The sequence below is a fragment of the Trachinotus anak genome, unplaced genomic scaffold (genome assembly GCF_046630095.1).
Source record: "Trachinotus anak isolate AG129_WGS33_773 ecotype Australia unplaced genomic scaffold, CSIRO_AGI_Tana_v1 ptg000025l, whole genome shotgun sequence".
In the NCBI taxonomy this organism is placed as follows: Eukaryota; Metazoa; Chordata; class Actinopteri; order Carangiformes; family Carangidae; genus Trachinotus; species Trachinotus anak.
Window position 1 is genome coordinate 13,558,247 of NW_027273876.1, and position 15,182 is coordinate 13,573,428.

Genomic DNA, 15,182 nt, shown 5'->3' on the forward strand with positions numbered 1-15,182 from the left:
AGCAGCAGCTCATATCAAGGTCTGCTGTGTGCATGCCTCAGACCAGTGGCTCCCATGGAGCTTCAGCTGGGGCCCAGCGGCAACATAATGTATGTTTGTGCATCTAGCATCTACTGTACGTTTGTGTGTATGTGTATGTGTGTGTGTGTGTGTGTAGAGTTACTCAGAGCAGGACAGCATGCCATTGTGTTTGCACATTATCCAGAGAGTGTTTAGACCTTGAACATGTTCTTTCCTCTATCATGCAAGTACCACTCCTCCTCCTAATTGAGTCCTCCATTTTTCCATCTCATGCGCCCCACATCTCCATTAGCTCTTGTGCCTCGAGTTTAAAATGGGCGCTTTATTTTGGTAAGCATGCTCTTGAAACCTCTTTGCTCAAAACACTGGCTGCCTGTACTTCCTTAACCATCCAAATACACAGATATTGAACATTTTGGTAATTAGATTTAGCGAAGGTCTTATATTGATTGAATGATGTCTCTGTAATGAAAAGCTTTTACAGAGCAGCACAGCAGCTATATATAGTGTGATCCATAATGCGTTACCATGCAGCGGGGGCCCTAATGCACATCGCCCAGGCTCCTGTGCATAAATCGCCAGCGGAGGTATGAAGTCAGAGCCCAATGTAAGTGGCTCCATGATGGAGTTGGGGGTCGAATAGACACATAAAGGGGGGGGGGAATTGAAGACCAGACAAAGGATCAGGTGAGACAGGGGAGAAGGACGGGGAGGGGGGGGGGTATGAAAAACAGCATGGAACGGAGAGGATCTAAGAAGAAGAACAGAAGATGGATACTGAAAGGAGGGCAGGGCAGGAAATAGAGATGAGGAAAGAGGCGAAGCAGCCAAGAGAGATGAGGATATGAAGGAAACCACCTTCAGATATGAGTCCTATCTTTCCAGTTTCCTCATTCCTCCATAAGATAACCCCCCCCACCACTACCCATGAGTTCCTCATAGAGAAAGAATGAATTTAAAAAAAATGAAGGGAGGATGGAAGGAAGTAAAAATGAAGGATGAAATGTGGGACAGCAGTAAAAAAAAGTGCTGTAGAATAACAGACCATGGGAGGGAGACTCCATTATTTTGGTGTGTGGCTCCCTATGACACCCTGAGGACAGCAGGTGAATTAGTAGGAGGCAGATGGGGGGGGGGGGGTCCCAAGTCCCAAGTCCACATCCCACTGTCTGTCTGTCTGTTGGTTGGCGGCAGGTGGAACACAGCCTGCCACTCCTGCTGTCTAAATGAGGAGCCACTCTCCTATCCCTCTCTCTCTCTCTCTCTCTCTCTCTCTCTCTCTCTCTCTCTCTCTCTCCCTCTCCCTCTCTCCTATCTCTTTAATGGGGCACTGGCCTGCAGCAATGAAACAGCTCCCTCCGGAGTGACACACACACAGCGTGCACACACGCTGATCATACATTACAACCACTCCTGGATGCCCTTGCACATGGTGTGATATACATACACGCGCGAACACACACACACACACACACACACACACGCACACATGCACACATCCACAGAAAGGGAGAAGCGAGGGAAACCACAGCCCCCCAAATTATGCCCCAGTCTGTGAGATGATGAATCTGGTTGGTGATTAGTTAGTTGAGGAGGGAGGCACACTGCTTAGGCCCTTTAATGGGCCATAATTTGGAAGATAACTGTATTGTCCTATCTCTCTTGACATTTAAATCTAATCAGACCCTGCTGGTTAGCACTGTGGTCCAAGACGAGGGAGCCTGGGAGGGATGAAAGGCTGCTAGCAGAGAGGGATTGGCCCGTAGAGGGGCGTTCATCCTTACAGTCAGAGACTAAGCAATTAGAAACAAGGCCCAGACACACACACTATCCCCTGTGTTTCTGTTATACTTATTTTTTGTTTAACTGACAATCAGTGACAGAACAGCACAACTGATACACACAAATTCACACATACGTGCACATATGCTCACATACATACAGAAATCACCAGGGAGCTGCTCCAAGGCCTCTTCTCCGCTCCTTATTACCTCAGATGAGATGCTCAGTTTGATTAACACTTCTCTTTCATCCTCTTCATTAGCGGAGGAAAGCCACTGCAGCAGCCGCAGCCCATGAAAAGGGGGCATGAATTAGAATCCACTTATTCCACAGACTGCTACTAATTCCATACAATGGTGGTTAATGGTGGGGAGTAATAGGAAAAGGGTGTTTCTAATTGTTTCTTTGGACGGTGCAGTGCTCTCTGCAGCAGCTGTTTCCGTACAGCGCGCCCAGCCGCTCAAAGGGCCTGAACAAAGGCCAATGGCGGTGTTGGAGGGCCCGCACGACTCCGTTCGATAGAGCTCATGAGCAATAAATGCGTGTAGCCGAGCCAATTTCCTCTGGCGAAGTGTCCTGCTGAGTGGAGGAGCTGGGCCCCAGTCAATGAGAACCACCTGGTGCTGAGGGAAGTGATTAGGGTTGGCACCACAGTGAGCGAAGAGCTGTTTTGTTAAGGCAGGATTGAGATGCGGAGAGGGGGCGCTCACCCGAGTTTGGTTTGTTGGAGAAATATTGACGTTAGGTTTTTGTCGGAGCAAGATCTGAGGCACAGTGTTGTTTTGTTGGTGCTCAATTAGAGGGAATCATTTTGGTCACAGCATGTGTTTTGGGTTCTGACGCTGGGGCTGATTGCTGAGTTGGTCGGGGCGTGGGGCATACCACAACAGTGGGGTTATGTGTTGAGCTCCCACACAGACTACATACATATCAAGTTTAGAAGACAAAATAGCTCAGAGAGTGGCTAACCATGAAGAACATGGACACAGTGACGGGACTTTTATTGCAACCACAAAGATTTGTCTGTAAGTGGGGATAATATCTGCATGGAACGAGGTTCATGTTGCAGCAGGGCCCACCCAAACTGCAAACAGACTCTTCACTGAATGCCATCAAATGGGATTCAATGTGCTTTATTACAGAATGTCACTGTGACATTTAATAAAAACACCCATTACCATAATCATCTTGAATATGTTTGTGTGTATAAGCTTTGCCCGGCAAGACGATCCCGAACTTTTTTTTGTCATGTCCAACGACTCCAGAGCTGAAACATCTAAATCTGCACTGCAGAACTTTAGTGTCTCCCTTTTGGCAGCAGGAATAATCACACAAACACTGTAGTTTCCAGTGAGGGAAAGTCAGACGGATGGTAATCCGTGTTGGTCCTCGCCATTGATCACTGTCTTCGTTTGACTGTAATCCTTCCTCTGAATGGTGAGTTCCTTTTGTATCTGGAGCATCAGAAACTTTTCTTGGATGCTTCCTAAGGTTTTCCCCTCTTACACTTTGCTGTACTCCCAGTTGCTGTAGCCTACTCCATCACTGTGGTTGCTCCCCACTTCAGCTCTGACAAACCAATCAATGGTCATTGATGTGAAACACACCAGCGTGAAAATGTCGCCACAGACACCAGATTTAAAACTGTAAATACGGAGAGATTTCCCTAGCGTCCATGGGCTTAAGCAGCATTGCATGAGCTTGTTTGGCAAAGGCTTAAATATAATCAATTTAATTTGTGAATATATTCTTCAAGAGACTTAAAATATCTTGTTTGTGCCATCTATCATTACTACAGAAAAGCTCTGATCAATAAAATGTCATTCTGAATGGATTGACTTACATTACAGATAAATTAACAGATAATTTCTATTTATTACAAGAACGTATTTTCATAGTTTCAGCCATGTTTTCTGTCTGTTACAACGACACTGTACTCAAGTACCAAGTCAGCGGGTGCAAGAAACAAGCAGTCAGACAGTGGTTGTAGAGAAGCCAAAACTATAGTGGGTGTTTGTAAAAGACAATTTGGATATTAATTTTACTATTTGCCTTTGTTTTTTATCATTGAAATAAGTTTAACTAATGTAGAGGTTTGTTTTAAAGCCGTATAATCATACGGCTGCTTGTGTTTGTGTCTGATTGCTTTTTAGTGATGTGGCCGTGTTCCCAGATCTCAACAATCAATTAACTTGGTGAGCACGATGTTGTTATTACCAATAGAAATGGCAGGCGAAACTATAAAAATAAGACCCACGTTGTAATAAACTGAAATGATCCTTTGGATTAAATAATACATTATTCTGGTGCTCCTCATTTCCTTAGAGACAACCCCCCAGAGCTCTGCCTCTGCACTGTTGAAGGCTCATTCACTTTGATGTTTATTTCATTTATGTGACCTTTTAATTTAACCAGGCATGTCAGATCCTTCCCTGCTCCCTCGGCTGGTTGCACAGTGTTCACCCTCTGTGTGCGTGTTGTGGTCAAAAGGTCCAGAATTCAGTTGTAGAAAAGTGCTGCACAGTCTGTGTGTGTGTGTGTGTGTGTGTAACCCACAGTTTTTATCACAGTTGAGTGAATGTTGGCTCAAGGATAATGGCGCTGATCACATTTGATGATGGAAATACATACCACAGGGGATTGTGTATGTGTTTATGTGTTTGTGTAGGTGTGTGTATGTGTGTATACAAAGGCAGAGTAATAGCAGCAGATCAAGGAGGTGCTGAGAGTCCTGGTTGTTTCCTGTAGGGGGTCTACGTATAGTCTATACTCCTCATTTCTTCATTCCGGCCCACTTGTCTTCTGCTCTCCTCCTTCCAGCCTCTGCCTTGTGTCCTCGTCGTCCCTCTCTCTGTCTGTTTCTCTTTTAATCTCTGTTCATCTCTCCCCAGCCTGGATCTTGGCATTTAGGCCTCTAATTGAGCTGGCGTCACTTGAATACCTCATAAAGCAGGAACAGCAGAGAATCCCGTCATTGTTTTCTGTGTCCTGCACTCAAGGGAGAGTGGGCAGGGCTGCTGTGTGTGTGTGTGTGTATGTATGTGTGTGTGTGTGTGTGTGTGGGTTGGGGTGGGGGGTGGGGTAGAGAGAAAGAAATGGAAAATATTTTTACGATTAATTTTAGATTTTGCAATCTTGTGAAAGTGGATTGCATGTGTGTTTGTGTTTTGCCTGTGTGCGTCCATTTCACAATGGCAGTTTCTTTGGCTCCTTTTACTGTAGTTCTGACAAAATACCACAGTAACCATCTTCAAATACATGCTGAGCTGAAACAGTGAGTAGATTAATTCATCAGTCGAGCGACAGAGAATTTAACCATATTTAGTTGCCTGCCCTATAAACGCTAATGTCGCTGACTGACTGACTGACTGAGTGATACACCAGTCAGTGAGCTGAGTGTTGGATTTTCCCCACTGGCTGCTGCTCTTTCAAAATGATTTGGCACAGACAAGCTGTCTTGTTAACTTGGCACCTTCGTCACTAAATTTACCAACTTTTCAGACATATTTAGCAACTTTTTTTCAAAATAAAACAAAGGACCTAGAGACAAATCTAGTGACTTTTTGGACAAAACTTTACCTTAGCTACTTTCTGCAGAAGCGAGTCGCCGTGAGTCTATGCTGGATGGCATGGCAGCTGGCATGAATGAGCCTCTAACCTTCTCTCACAGTGATCATTTTACACGTAGATATAATCAAAATCACAGCACAGTTGTCGTCTTTAACTTAAGTGTTCAATGATTTTGTGAGACGATGGTGCAGCAGCTTGGAAATGGCTTGAAACTGGCTGCTGACTGCTGATGTAGTCTTCATGGGCCTCGTTTCAGCCATTATTTCAGACTCACTCCATCGTCCAACAACAGAAATAGAAAAACATGTAAATGAGAACAGCTTTATTAGGAATTTGCGTTTATTAACATACTGTATATGTGAGCACAGACAAAAGCAGAGAAGCAAAAAGATAAAAGGACTAAAACCAGCTGACATGAGGCAGAATGCAGACATGGTCCAGCCATATATCAGGCTTTAACCTATAGTATTGTTATAATTAATTCATTGTAATAATTTATTGAACAAAAATATCAGCCTCTGTAATGAAAGGATTTGCTGCCTTTCTCTCTCTTCGATCACCATGGTGTCTTAATGTTTTAGACTGTCGGTCAAGAAGAGAGGAGAGAAGCTGTTCATTAGTGTGAAGACCTGCAGCTATGACTGAACAGACAGAATAACTGAAATACAGAAAAGCCACAATGCCTCCCGTCCTTCAGACCCCCTGTCAATCAATCCAAATCAGTCCTTACAACTCGCATTGGGACCTGTTTCTATTTTACTGCTTTGTTTTGCTATGTGTTGTAATACCATTCAAACGCTAATACCAAAGTCAAATAATAATTTAAATGTCTGTATAATGTCCTTGGTATGAAAGTTGCTCCTAGCATACATCCATGAATGAATGTACCATTCAATTGTTCAGTTTTTATAAAAGTGAACCTGGCACCCACGGCCCCTTCCTGCCCTGAACTGTCCTGACACACCGTCCCCACCCCCGCTCCAAAAAAGTGCAATGAAGGAATAGTTCCACCTTTTCCAAAATGTGTTTGACAGTTACTCCAGCTCTCCACTAACAAATCCCAGTGCGCACACACACACACACACACACACACACACGCGTACACATGCACACACAGATACCTTGGAACAAAAGCCGGGCTAGCTACAGTGGCTGCAGAGGCACTGATCAATCAGGGTGAGGTTGTGTGGTCTCCTTTTTTTGATGCAGCACAAACTGTAATCTTCACCTTTCGTTTTCTGCCTGCAAGACCCTGGGGCAGGGAGAGAGAGAGAAAGAGAGAGAGAGACAGAGAGAGAGAGAGAGAGAGAGGTTGCTGTACTTGGGACTCTCAATCTTTCACTGAGTTTGCTATTTCGGGACAGAGGCAGAGGAGCAAGGAAAGAAAGTGTGTGAGACAGAAAGATGGAGAGAGAGAGAGAGAAATGGTCTGAGTTCTCCAGTTACAAACAGAAAGAGGACCCACTGCAGGATGCCCTACAGGCAATTAACATAGCTAACACACACACACACACACACACACTGAAAAAAAGGATGGAAAAGAACAGAAATATGAAACAGTGGCAGCACACATCAGCACATACAGTAAGAGATAGAGAGCCCACGCACATACACACACACTCACATGTACACCCAGCTGTGTGTGTGTGTGTGTATACATGTCTTTGTTCTGTCTGGCTGTCCTCTTGGCACGTAAATCATAATGGATCTCATTATCCAGCTGGGTCGGCTTGGTGGGGCCTGTCTGGCGGGAGATGATAGCTGGATGGCTGAGGGGCTGCCACAACACACACACACACTCAAACACACGCACACAAACACATGCACTCAAAATGACATGCACGTTATTTAGCTCGCATATCTGCTGTAGGTGCATATACATCTCATTCTCTCTCGTAAGACATCAACAGAGGGACAGACAAATACACACACGGGCACGCACACATGCACACACACACACGTGTGCGTTTGCAGCCCATCCAGACACAATGGACATTAGTGGCTCAGCTTGCCGTCAGACAGAAGGCGAAGTGATGCAGAGCAGAGGGAGGGACGGATGAAAAATGAAACTTATCCTCTTACTCCCTCTCTTTTGTCACCCCCCCCTCCCTCTCGCTTTCTTTCATTCTTTCTTTCTTGTTTTCTTTCTTTCTTTCTTTCTTTCTTTCTTTCTTTCTCTCTCTCTCATATCTGTCACTTGTTTGGAGGATGCCGGCAGATGTCGGTTTGCCCCTCGAGGTGAGCGGGGCTCGTGCTGCCATCTTTTTCCTCCTTATCACAGCGCAGTCTCCCACTCAGGACACAAGCAAGTCATGAATCACTCGTACAGGCCATGCAGGACACAGAAGTTGTACGTGGGGTAAAAAAATAAAAATAAATAAATAAAATCCGCTGTGCCCCAGTAAATCACATGTTTTGTAAGTCTTGTACACAAACACATACACAGCCGCTCGGTATCCGGGCAGCGCTGGCTCTTATACTGTGAGTACAGGCGGAGCAGTTGGTTGCTCGTAACACGGTTAGGGCCTACACCATTTGTCTGGACATGACCATTACCCAAGCCAATTACTGGCTGGTGTACAGGCGACTCGCCAACAACCTAATGTTTTCCCGTCATGCCCCCCCCCCCACACCCCCTCCAAACCCCTCCCCTTACAAACACACACACACACAAGCAGAAGGAGTGGGTGAAGGGGGGGGGGAATAGATAGAGAGGAAGGATGGTAGGCCTGGGGCAAAACCCCCACCCCACCCACTGACTGACTGATACAGCTAATAAACTTTCATTTAAGCTAATGTTTTTCTGTTTTCTCTCCCCCTCCATCCCTCTCTCTCTCTCTCTCTCTCTTTCTCTATTTTTACACCGTTCATTTCCACTCTCCTCCTCTCTCAATCTCTCTCTCTCTCTCTCTCTATTTTTTTCTTCCCGTGCTCCAGAAGAAGGGCTCGTCCGAGCAATCGATGCGGGCAGTCCACCAGCCGGAAGCCCAGTTGGCCGAGCAGCACACCACTCAATCAGTCTGAACAGCAACACACAGGGCTGCTGGCGACCAACAGAGGTAGACACACTTTCTATATGCAGCAGTAGATCCTGGGCTGAACTCATTTTATAAATCATACACACACCCTGCAACAGCAGTAAATGTAATACACGGAGATTTATATATCATAAAGCGTGGCCAGGCCGGAGCAGTTTTGGCTCACGTCCCCTCGCCACTGCCAATGCGTCTATCTTTGAATACTCTAGGTGCTGTGCTAATTAAACTTCCAGACAAAGCAACTGCAATGCCTCCTCTATTTATAGCAGCTGAATGAGCTTTGTCTGAGACCGCAGTGTGTACATGTCTGGTTTTCCCTGAGCTGGTTACCATGTCAGTGTGTGTTGACAGTGGACACGCTCTGTACAACCGCACTACTTATAGTTGCTGCACTTTCACTGGTTTGGTTAGGTGTGTAAAGCAGATGCAGTGTGTGTGTGTGTGTGTGTGTGTCTGCACGGACTGAAGGATTAGTGTGGGGTTTTCACTGCTTTGTGTGTCATGGACAAACCATAGACGTGAGGCCGCTCACATGAGCTTTGTCTCACTGTCAGCTGAGCAGAGAGACCCGGCCATTGCTGCAATACAAGTTAGTTAACCCATCACTTTAACACTATATTTCGTAATGAAAAATCCCCATCACAGTTTCCAAGAGCCAAATGTAATGTCCTCAGATTTATTTTGTCAGTTTGTCATTTCAACACCATCACCCATTACGTCATGTACGTTATCTTGAACGCTCTTTGCAGCACGGTGCCTGCAGGACGCTGCTTAGTTTTGTCTGGTGTGACACCTCACAGGTTAATCTTGGCATTAAAGAGGGAACTCACACAAAATTACCGCTGATTTTCTTCCTCAATCTGATGATAATTGGTTCTCCAAGATTAAGAACGTGCTGGTCTGGGGGCTCCTAAGAGTGCTTGAGGGGGTTCCCGGGGCCCCCAGCAATAATGGGAATCATTAATTTTCACTATAATTCCATCCATAAGTAACACAATGACAGAATATATGACCACGTTTCAAACACTTTCTGTGGCTCAGGAGGCAGAGCGGGTCGTCTACCAATTAGAAGGTTGGTGGTTCGAGGCCGCGCGTTGAAGCGTCCTTGGGCAAGATACTGAACCCCACGTCGCCCCTGATGACTGACCCTTCAGTGTATGAGTGTGATGTATGAATGAGTGAGCTAACTGCAGCAATCAGATGGGAGACCCTGTGGACAAAATCTTACCAAATGGCGGGTCCGTGGTCTAATTTATGTCAGCTCAGGGGCAGTTGATGTGAAAAACTTTGAGAACCACTGTGCTAGAGTAACTATCAAGAAAAGCAACAACGACATCCTGAGTCTCGCAAATTGAAACGATCTCCTCATGTGCCACAAGTCATGATCCATTTAGGCAGATCAGGCCCCAGCGAACAGTGAACCGCTGCAAATTAGGGTCATCAGACGGCGTGGACAGTCAGAGGAGAAATCCCTCTGCACATGCTCTCTCAGCGGAGGCAGAGCGGTGTGTGTGTGTGTTGTCAGCGTGGCTGTTAAGTGCACTGTCTAGCTCCCTCTTGTCAAGGACCTTTGCTAGCTTTTGATTCGTGAAAGGCGAGTGTTTGATCTGTTGAGTGCACACCAGCCTGAAGTGGAATTGCCTCTTTTCCCTCCTTTACCCACTGACCTACAGGCGAGCACTCACCACCGTCACTCTATCTACTCCTTTTCTCTATTTCTCTCTCTCTCTGTGTCTGAATTGCTTTTGATGCCTGAAGTGAGCAAAGAGAAGTGCCACCCCCTCCTTCCAGAGAGGAAGAAGAGTGAGGGGGGGGGATCTCCTGGGTGTGAATTAATGTGGGGTTTCTTTTTGTGGGTATGTAGAGTAGCTCTGCATTCAGGTTTTCTCCCTGCATCCCACACGCCTAGCTGAGCCAGATTTCTGTGATATGAGCACAATAACACCCCCATCCGAATCCGCATAGGTGCAATCCTGCTGCTCATCCATCCAGAAGTGTAGGGCCCTATATGCTCTGTCGCTGGAGGTGAGCTACAGTAGGCGAGGCAGACAGTCTTAGTATTTTTTAATAAGACAGGCAATAACAATAAATCCTACAGGCTAATCACCCACTCGCCACTCCCCCCCCGCCCCCCCAAACCCAGAGCGATACAGCATTACCCTGCCGCCGCCTTCAATTACACCATTCATCATGCGTCTTATCTGGCCGCCGGTTTGATTGAGTGTGCAATGGGAGGTGTCGCAAACCCCACATTCTCTACACAAGTGTGTGTGTGTGTGTGTGTGTGTGTGTGTGTGTTGGGAGTGCTGACAGGATTGGAAAACTGCATTTTGGGGGTGGGGGGTGGGAGTGCAAGTGTATATGGGATGTATTGGGATGTATGAGTGTGTGAAGAGAGGTTGAAATACAGAGAAGGTAGGGGTGTGTGTGTGTGTGTGTGTGTGTGTGTGTGTGTGCGTGTGTGTGTATGTGTGTGTGCGCAGGCCAGATCTACAGGAGTGTATAAATCAAACCCACTCTGATCCGCTCCATCTCAGCAAGCGCATTTCTCTTTTTTTTTTCCCGCTCCTACTGTCCCTGTACATCCTTTCCTTCCTTCCCTCACTCCCTCCCTCCCTCCCTCCTCCTCCTCCTCTTTTTCTTCTTCTCTGGAACAGATTTGTCTGGGGGCCCATGTCTAATCTCCAGCAGTGCCGGGTGTTGGGAGACGGGCGACAAATTTTAATAAGCAACTGGGCGCTGTAATTTAGCGGCCTGGGAGGGAGATTAGGCTGATTGATGCTGGGCTCGCCTAATGGTCCAGCCTACGGCTCCGGGCCCAAATTGGTGGTAATGAAAGTTTTGTGCAAATTGAGATGGAGGAAAATAAGGCCTCCTCTCATCTTCCCCTCACGCTCTCGATCTTCATTCATTCTCTGCATGCCTCTCTGTTTCTGTCTTCCGGTTCATTTTCTCCTCCGCTCACTCCATCTTTTTGACAAGGTGTGTCTTTCGCTCTCTCTCTCTCTCTCCCTCCATCACGTCCTCTCTCTTTCCTCCCCTCTTTCTCTTCTTTTCCCCATTTCTCATTCTCTCTTTTCAAATTGTTCCTCATTTTCTCCATCATTGTTCATGCTCTCTTGCGTCTTCATCTGTTCCTGTTTTTTCTCTCTTTTCTCTCTTCTCCAGTTTTTCTCAGGCACTCCTGAGTCAGTTTCTGTCCCCGTTTAACTCCACTGAGTTGGTTATTTATCTTTACTCACACCCTCATTTGCTCCCTTTCTCCTCTTTCTTGCCCATGTCTGTATGTGCGTGTGTTTATGTGCAGATGGGTCGGGAGGTGTTGTCTGAGTCACTCCTGTGCTGTCAGGACAAATTCATCTCAACCGACAGAGAGATGGGACAACAGGGCCGATGACTGTCTCCTTTTACCTCCATCTCTCTTTCCTTCTATTCCTCTTTTCCTCTCTCTGTTTCTCTCTCTCTCTCTCTTTGTCTCCCCTGCTTTTTCTCTCCATCCCACCAAATCACTTTCAGCTGGGCTGCCACTCTTGACAGGCTCCGTTTGCCATGCATTATTGGGCCGTGGAGATTTCCAGGACACTTTTCAGGACATGGCCAATGCATGTTGGTGTTCAGCACCTTGTCCCGCTGCCAGACTTTGTATTATTCCATGTAGCTGTCAGAATGTTTTACAATATTGGAAATTCCAGTAAATTATACCAAGCAAACCCACTTATATAGTTATATTTATTTTGCAGCTGGCTGTCTGAGGTTTGAGTTTTAGTTTGTTATAAATGAATGCATTGTTGCTTTCTGTTTCGTTAACAACAGCCCGCTTCAAATAGATAAAAGAGGCAGACAGTGATGGCTTCTGTGGCACAAGATGCTCTGTTACTGATCTTTATGCTGTGCAGTGAGGAAGCGCTGCAGCAATGAGTGGTCTGCAGCAAAGATGTCAAAATAAAATCAGTGCCTGTGTGGGTGGACGTGAGGTTGTATGAGGCACAGGAAACTGAGATTTCATAAGTCTTGCATGAGCAAATGAGCGTCCTCACTGAATCGCCAACTTCCTCTGACCACTGCTCCCATAAGAGGGACAAAAACAGACAGAAAAACATCATGAGTGCTGAATTCAGGGAAGTGGAGAGGCTTTGGGGAAAAACAAGAGGTAGCTAATAGAGTGGGGGTGGGGGTGGGGGTGGGTTAGGCAGTGCTAATCCAGTGGTAGCAGATGACTACGGAGCTGTGTGTAGCATTTGATATTCCGACTGTTATACAATCCCCTGAGAACGGTTCTGATGGCGTAAACTCGCATGAGGTTTCCGACCCTTTGGGAGTTCGGCTCATCATGTGTGCACGCGTGTACTTAATAAGTCTGTGCGTGCGGAGGTGCGTACATGAGCGCGTGCTTTTTGGCTCATCTGCACAGTCGCACATTTCCCTGCGCGTACTTGTGTGTGTGGGTGTGTGTAGCCAGCTATCCAGCTCCTATTCCCCAACAACAGAGCAACTGTCTTCCGGCACTTTTCAGTCCCCTTTTCTCTTAACTCCCACACAGCTCTCTACTCGTGCTGTGTTTTTTTTTTGTTTTTTTGTTTTTTTTCCAAGACGACGCTGCCGACTTGTCCTCCTCCTCTCTCTCTGCCACCTTGAGTTATGCACTGATCTATCATTAATAGCTTCATTAACATTTTTCTCCCTCTGAGGTGCTGGTGTATATAGTTCAAACCACAGCACGGATGCTCACATCATTAAACAAGCGAACATCCTGAATTCCTTCTGTAACAAAAGGGGAGGTGGGTAGGAGGAGGTAATAACACAAATGCGCTGGGAGAGTTCCCAGCATTAAGCATGTACACAGTCCCCAAATAAGCATTCCCTCCTCTGTTCCCCTTCAAGGCCCCCTGTAAAATGTGTTTCCTAACTCAGATTGCACAATCAGTGTCCTTTTGCAATATCCTGGACAAATGTGAACAGGAGGAGCATTTATTTCAAACCTAATCTGCACTTCAAAACTAGTGAGCATCCACTTTGATGCTCAACAGCAACAATGCGGCAGAGCCGAGCAGCCGAGCCGGCAAATGAGTGGCAACCGCCTGTGAAGTTTATCTTGGCGAGAGGCGGCCCTTGTTGATTGCTCACCAAAGTCTGTGGTTGAAATCCCAGACAACAAAATATAATCTTGCCTCCGGAGTCCCAACAACTGCCTAAATGCAGTGTGGTTGGAGAGCTGGTGTGGGTAATTTCAGATTGGACGTGGCCTCTTTCCACAGGAGCTGTTAAAACTTTGTAAGGTTCACACTCGGCTGGCCAAAGTGGTTTGTTAGAGTTGATTGTTTATTTTTCTTGGGGAGAGAGAGAGAGAGAGAGAGAGAGAGAGAGAAAGAAAGAGAGAGAGGGGGAGGTTTGTATGGATGAAGACGGATGACGAAAACATGGAATGTGGCTTGGGCCGTAAACTCGTGGGAATTCTTAGTTCCTGGTTTCCTTTTTTTTTTTTTTACAATTGCAGCTTGTTTAAAATGTCCGGTGGTCAGGCGTGCAGTAATTTGGCTCTGTTCAGCATGTTGCACAAATTTTTATGCAGGCCAATATGCCTGGCGGTTTCTTGGAGAGGCAGTAAGACAGGGCCATTTTAATAAATAAACCCTTGGGGCAGTGGGAACAATGGATAATGCTTGGCTGCTCTCTCTACTATTTTCCCTCCTGCCTTTGCCTCACTGGAGTTTGATTTCAGCACGGTATGTTTGAAGGTTTTTTTAAAGATATGGAGCGATCATAGATTATCTACCTCCCATGATACAGACTAGTGGAGGGGCAATAACGCAAGAAACCAAGAGCATATGAATAGCCTCCCTTTGCTGAATGCTCTCCTCCCACCTCATAGTTATATGGTGGATGATGCCGTGAGATATTAAATGGGCTGACGGAGTGCTTTGATGTTCAAGTTCCCCTTCATATGATAGTGGGATATGCCTGATGGTATGGGCTTTAGGGGAGGGGGGTTTGTCTATTCCCCTCACTGGTTGCAGAGATGTGAAGTGGGGTAGGGGAAAAAATGAAGGGTATATGGTGGAGGGAGGGCAGGCGCAGGGTGAGGTGCTGATGTTAAAGAGACGAATGGCGTGCTAGTGTCAGAAGTGGTCATGTGCTGAGGAAAGAGTAGGGGAGAATAAGAGGGAGGATGGAGGGAGGGCTTGACTGATTAACCTGTTTACCTCCCTGAAAATGCTCCAGGCGCCATTCTGATTAAAGTTCAGTCTTTCATCTATCATCGCCGTGGTCGGCTTGAACCTTCAAAGCTGCCGATACCCAACTCCGTCAAAACGATCGAGCCCCCAACCTGAGCCACCTCCACCACACCCTCCAACAGCAAAACCTTGTGCTCGTAACCAACACCTTCATCGACATCCCATCCTTCCTTGTCATCTCTTGACTTGTCAGGAACCCACCTCCTTGTGGTTCTCTCTCCCTTCACCAACTCTTTTACCCCCCCACTTGCTGAGTTTGTATGTATGACTCTCTTTATCTGCTCCTCCCACTCTGCTTCTAAGCCTCTTGCTCTCAAGACTCACTGGGAGCATGTGGTGTGGTGCTTGTGTGCCTCAGTCTGTTTCCTCCAGTGACGTTCTTTCCCATCTCAAGGCTTTTAGCACCTCCAGCATAATACGATTACACCCGTTTGGGGATGTGATATTGTCAACAGCTTTCTATAAATATCCCTCCAGTCCAGTAGCTGTAGCACAGCAGCAGTACGAGTGGACTGGAAACAGGCAGAGCTGCACACAA

General features: G+C 46.4%; 1 protein-coding gene across 2 annotated transcripts in view; it reads left to right on the forward strand.

The window, feature by feature from the left end:
• Positions 1-15,182, forward strand: part of raraa (retinoic acid receptor, alpha a) — a 142,777-nt gene that overhangs the window by 32,166 nt on the left and 95,429 nt on the right. For both annotated transcript variants that reach the window (XM_071463666.1, XM_071463667.1), the window contains one exon: positions 8,311-8,432. The gene's annotated coding sequence lies outside the window, so the exon portion shown is untranslated. The remainder of the gene's footprint in view (positions 1-8,310; positions 8,433-15,182) is intronic.